Raw genomic sequence first — 6,383 nt, 5'->3', positions numbered from 1 at the left:
TAAGGCCAAAGAAAAGACCCAGTTGTGACAGCTGGTTCTTGTTTTGATTTCTTGTCTAATCCTGGGAAAAATACTTAGATCTTGTTCTTTAACTATCACTATCACCATTTTTCACTTTGTTCTGTTCCCACTTGTAATGAATTTATATTCAGACTTTGAAATTCAGTTTCTTTATAGCCTTAGTGAATTTATTTTTACTAGGAATAAAACTTGCTGAAAGACTGTCTTTTCCAGCCTCTGATGGTCATATAGTCATATAACCAGTGAACTGTAAGTGCAATGTGGTGTGAGGCTCTAGGAAGGCTGTTCAAAGGGAGCAACTCATCTGAGACGGGTACATTTAGTTCTTTGTCTCTTTCTCATTCCTCTTGTCTGCGGTGTAGGTATGATGATGCCATGTATTGAAACTTAAAGATGGAAGCTTGTGTTCAGATAGTGGAGCTGAAGGACAGAAAGAGGCCTGGACTACTGATGAGTGAAGTCACTACACCAACCCTGGACTGCCTGCCTCTGTACTTCTTTTATATAAGAGAGAAATAAACTTTTTCTCATGCAAGCCATTTTGATTTTGGATTTCCTGTTAAACCTATTCTTAACTCACTGACGACATTACTCTGAGAGTCTTAATACAGTATAGTTTCTCCAGCCACCTACTACATTTAGGTATCAAATGTATATTAATTGTATTTTCCCAGTCTTCCGAGTTTGGAATGCTTTATGGAATGACCATGATTGAAGACCAAGCTATGTTTCTTTGGCCTGAAAGAGGAAAGTTGAATCAAAAGTTTTGCTTTACTTTTAGGGTCTTCCCAAATAGGTAGAGATGGAGGATCCAGTGGTGTGGTGATGACAGGTTTCTTCAGAGCATACATACATTTCTCCCCTTCTTCCAAGACTTTAGGATTTTGCTAGGTCTATAAAGGGAAGGCTTCTTATCATTGGAGGAGGCTGACAACATCAGGACACGGTTATTCATAAGAGAAATGTATAGCAGAAAATCAGCATCTAGTATAGACTCTCCAAAGACAGGATTGTCAGCATCTCTCTTTCATGCTTGAGCCCTCCACTGGCTCTCTGTTACATCAAAACTTCTCTTAGGACTTTAAAGCCACTCAGATATTTTTTCTTTTTTTTTTTTTTTTTTTTGTGGGTTCTTTAAAATTTTAATGCTTACCTCCCCCCGACACACACGCATATACAATAATTACAGGAGTTATTGATATCTGTTTGTGCATAGATATTTTTTCATGCCTTTTACTTGGTGCATTATTTCTTCCATTTCTTATTAAATGGTCCTCATCATTGTACACCAGTTACGTATCAATTCCCATCTCTATACTTTTCTTACTCTGCCTAACCTTAATATTACTTGGGAAAAAGTTCAAGTTTTACCTTTTTCTTAAATCACCCTCTCATTACTCAAGTGCTCACTGATTTCTCTGACTACAAGCTGGATTCAACAGCATACAGCTTGGTAATTAATCATCACTGTATGTTTCACAGCACAGCCATCTCCTTGAGCAAGATTAAGACTTCTTTGAGGCTCATTCTCAGTATATCTCATGGATGTCTCTTGCATGCTTTTGTGTATATGATGTTCTGTATCTATGCTGCTTTATCAAATTTCAATCCACCTAAATGAGGCAAGTAAAAGGCATTTTTTTATTTTAGGTTTTTAATTATTATGGGCACATACTAGGTGTATGTATGTATGTATGGGGTACATGTGATTTGTGGTATAGGCATTCAATGATATGGGATAATTGGGTGTCTATCACCTCTAGCATTTATTTCTTTGTTTGAGGAACATTTCAATCTCACCCCCTTAGTTATTTTAAAATATGCAATAAATTATTGTTGACTATAGTTAGTTACCCTTTGCATGATCAAATACTAGACCTTATTCATTCAAACTATATTTTTGCACCCATTAACCATCCCCATTCATCCCCACTCTCCCTCATCCCACTACCAAGAACCCTCATGGTCTAAACCTAACTTTGAATCTGGCCTGCCCTGCAGCAGTGTGATCGTAGCTTACTGCAGCCTTGAACTCCTGGGCTCCATTGATCCTCCCGACTCAGCCTCTCAAGTATCTGAGACTACAAGTGCAGGCCACCAAACCTGGCTAATATTTTATTTTTGTTTTTTGTAGAGACAAGGTCTTGGTATGTTGCCCAGGCTGTCCTTGAACTCCTGGTCTCAAGTGATCCTCCCACCTTGGCCTCTCAAAGTTCTGGGATTAAAGACATGAGCCACTGCATCCAGCCTATTTTCTTTTTAAACAATCATTTAACAGGAAGGAAAGCTGTGAGGTCAAAATAAGTAAAATGGGTAACAGGAAATAAGTTAGAAGATAAAGATTAGAACCGAAATCTGCTTTTTTCCCAGCTATTTCTCTTCCTGTTAAGCAACACAAGTTAGAATGTAAGCTCAGTGAGGTCACAGTCTTCAGGTTTGCTGGTGTTGTTGTTTTTGTTGATATATCTCCAGTATCTAGAAGAGTGCATGGCACCTACTAGGTCCTCAATATTTATTGAATAACTAAATGAGGGCTTTTGAGGCTAGACAATAAATTTTTCCCTTTATTATAAAAGACCATAGATATATAAGCTGATTTTCCCGTATCTTCAAGAAAGTGTCTTACAGTCAGATAGAAGGAATAAGTTCTAGTGTACCATGGCAAACTATAGTTAACAACAGTATGTACATTAATAATTCATCATTATTGATAGATGGTGGAACTCCTAGATGGAAATATTAACAGGGGTAGGAATTCAGTGCTTTTTTTTTCTTTTTTCTTTTTTTTCTTTTTCTTTTTTTTTTTCTTTTTTTTTTTTTTTTTGAGATGGAGTCTCCCTCTATTGCTCAGGCTGGAGGGCTGGAGTGCAGTGGTGCAATCTTGGCTCACTGCAACCTCCACCTGTTGGGTTCAAGTGATTCTCCTTCCTCAGCCTCCCAAGTAGCTGGGACTACAGGCACGCACCACCACGCCTGGCTAGTTTTTTTGTATTTTTAGTAGAGATGGGGTTTCACCATATTGACCAGGCTGATCTCGAACTACTGACCTCGTGATCCACCCACCTTGGCCTCCCAAAGTGCTAGGATTACAGGCGTGAGCCCTGCGCCAGGCTTAGTGCATTTTTTTTTTTTTTAAGATATCACATGCAGCTGGAATGTACCAATTAGTGCTGTGGAAACTGACTTGAAGCTAACTGGAAATCCCCTCAAATGTTCCAACTTAAAGTCGTACAAGCCTATTTTACCAGAGGGTTTATGAATGAACTATAGAATTTTGTGGCTCATAAGTAATGTATAGTAACGACACCTTCCCATTTGCTATTTACTTACACAGGTAGGAGCAGCAGACACATGAAGAAAGATCTGAAGAATATTTTGATCCTTTGGAGGAACCACATCACGCATTTGAGGCAACCAAAGGTGTAAATATTCTGTACTGGAGGTCACATTATGGAATGGTTAAGGGGCTAATAGGGGCTGAAGACGTTCCGTGGGTTGAGGAGAGGGAAACAAAAGACATCATTCCTAATACCATTGAAACTTCAGGGAGGGCATCTTGTATTGCCCAAGAAAACTCTGTAAGTCAGGAATGACAACTGTAATACACTGTGGTCTCTGGGTCTGATATTGCTTCTAAATAATGATCCATGAGAATATATTCATTTTCAACTATTCTGCGCATTTTGTGCATGTAGATTCTAGGCCCAGAATTATGTAGATAATGGGGTTGCCCCATTACTTAAGATGTAAGAGTGGGAGGTAGAAAAATCTCACCCTAACATCCACTCTAGTTGTGCACACAATATCAGTCCAGTAGGGAAAGGGGAAGCCATCTTAGGGCTCCATCAAACCCACCTGGCCATGGATAGGCGAGAGAAAAGAAGCCTGGGAAATCCACGGGAAAGAAAAGGGTATTCAGTGAAGAAAAGAGTATTTTTCTCTCCTTTCCAAAGCTCCATGGGGACTCCATTTTCTCCCAGCTGGTCACATTTTTATGGGCCGCCACCTTCCTGTCAATTAGCCTTCCGGTCTCCTGCCCCTCCATCCTTCGGTTAGCCTGGACTCTGGTAGTGCTTGAGCTACCCGAAGGAGGTGGGTGTGCTTTTTCATGCCTCTTTCTCTCCCCTGATTCATTTTCTCAGCAGACTGGCCAAAGAGAGGTCCTTGAAACCCACTAGTCCCACAAAGTCCTGAAGTGACCTTATTCTGTGTAATTAGCTCACCCCAAATGAGTTGTTCTTTAGGGGTGAACTGCCTAGTTATTTCCATGGAGATTTTTGCCGGTGTCAGAAATAAATTTTGGTATTGAATTTAAGTATGCTGCAATAAATAAATTAAGAAATGTGATTAAAGCCAACAGTCCTTGGCACACACATATACATAACCATAAATACTGATCTGAAATTCATAAGCATCTTCTAGCCTATACAGATCCCATTTTTACCAAGAAGGCAAAAGGCAAAAGAGAAAGAGAAGGAAACAGAGAGAGAGAGAAAGAGAGAGAGAGAGAGGGATAGAGAGAGAGAAAGGAAGAGAGAAACACACGATGGGCATCAGGGAGGGAGTGGGAGCAGAAAAGAAAATCAAAAAATCAAACTCGGTCCTGGGAATGTGGGCTTAAGATGTGTAATGTGCTTTCCTCTGTGCTCAACCATAGTTTTCTGCCCTAAGGTGGTAGTTTTCAAGCTTTAGGATGCTTTAATGGGGAGTATGAATTTAATACAATTTCTAAGTCTCCACCTTCAGAAATACTGATTCAGTTTATTCTGTAAATCAGGAGTAGAGTCTAGGGATTTTCATTTTACTAAAGACTTCAGAAAATTCAGATTCAAGTGGTCCTGTGAAACTTTGTACGGGGTGGTGTGTGTGTATAAAATTTCCTTTTGAATAAATGTGGCCATGCTAGAAATCCAGGGTTGATTACTTGGACAAAGGAAAAATAAAGCATGTATGAGACATGGAAGGAAATTGAAAATATTTTATATCTGTGTGCTGTCATGATATCTAATAATCTAATAGGGAAGATGTACCATAGTTATTTTTCTGTTGTGCTTTTTCAAGCGATGTATGTGATTTGATGAGGTGTACCGTTATCTGAGTTCACATAAAAGGCAGTCTAGAATTTCTCACAAAACTTTCCAGAAGTGGGGCTAATCAGATAGCAAGCTATATCAGGAGAAAACACAGCATGATGGAAATGGCAAACCCATTTGACCATGAGGGACTCCAGGATCCGGTTTTGGTGCTTCTTTGGGTAAACCTCTGAAGTTCTTTGGGCATCATGATTCTTACCTCTAAAATGAAGAGCGTGGGAAAGATGGCCTTTTGGTTCACTTCTAGAGCTGAATTCTCCAGAAAGACTTTGTGGTTGCCTTTTTGAGTAATTCATTGCTGTCAGAAATTGGATAAAGGTCAGGTAGTCCTTGAGTATCAAGTTGTTAAGGCATAAAATACTAGCAACAATTTTATTCAGCACCTTCTGTGTACCAGGATCTCTGCTTTATGCTTCGTATGCATTTGCCCCAATCCTTCCCTGAATTCAGCTTGGTTTCTCTACTATCATTTTATGTATTAGGAAAATATGATTCGGGGAAGATAGGCAGCGCAATGTAAGGTTTAAGAACAAGAGTTCTAGAGCCTTTAGACCTGGGCCTGAATCCTGACTCCACCACTCAATAACTATATGACTAAGTATATAAAAGTTATTGAACAATCTCCATGACTTAGTTTTCTCGTTTGTAAAATGAGAATTATAACAGTTTTTCCCTCATGGGGTTGCTATATATGGTACACGTTATGCAAGTGTTTGCTCTGACAGTTATTAAATATTTTGTTAGAGCTGAGATTTGAATCCAAGTCTGTTTGAATATGAAACCCATGCTAGTTCTTAGCCCAGTGATTGAAACCACATTGCTAAGCCAGTGTGTTTGAGTCCAAATAAAGATTCAGTGAGTCAAGATGCATCATTTAGACTCAAAAGTGAATGTCAAAAGTAACTGGCAAGGAAGGATACAACATGTTCCCAAACTGGGACCAATTAAGATTTTAAGCCATTATATTTCACATAAACCTTCTGGAAACTTTGAATTAAATCCATGATTCAAATAAAGTTATGAGATTAAACATAACATCCATATTGTAAGAAAATTCACATACACACACACATACAAAATAACACACACTGTTTATTTGTCACCCTCAATATGCTTGTAGGGTTGGAGGAAAAATTTCTACTTTAAAGATAAGAGAACCACGGCACAGAGCAGTGAAATCATTTACTGAACGTTGCATTAAGTGCTCTCATAGACTTTACAGTCCATAAGGGCTCATAAATGGACAGAGAAATGTAATAAAGAATTATA

The sequence above is a fragment of the Pongo pygmaeus genome, chromosome 5 (assembly GCF_028885625.2).
Source record: "Pongo pygmaeus isolate AG05252 chromosome 5, NHGRI_mPonPyg2-v2.0_pri, whole genome shotgun sequence".
NCBI lineage: Eukaryota > Metazoa > Chordata > Mammalia > Primates > Hominidae > Pongo > Pongo pygmaeus.
The sequence above is the reverse complement of the archived record's forward strand: the minus strand, read 5'-3'. Positions refer to the sequence as shown.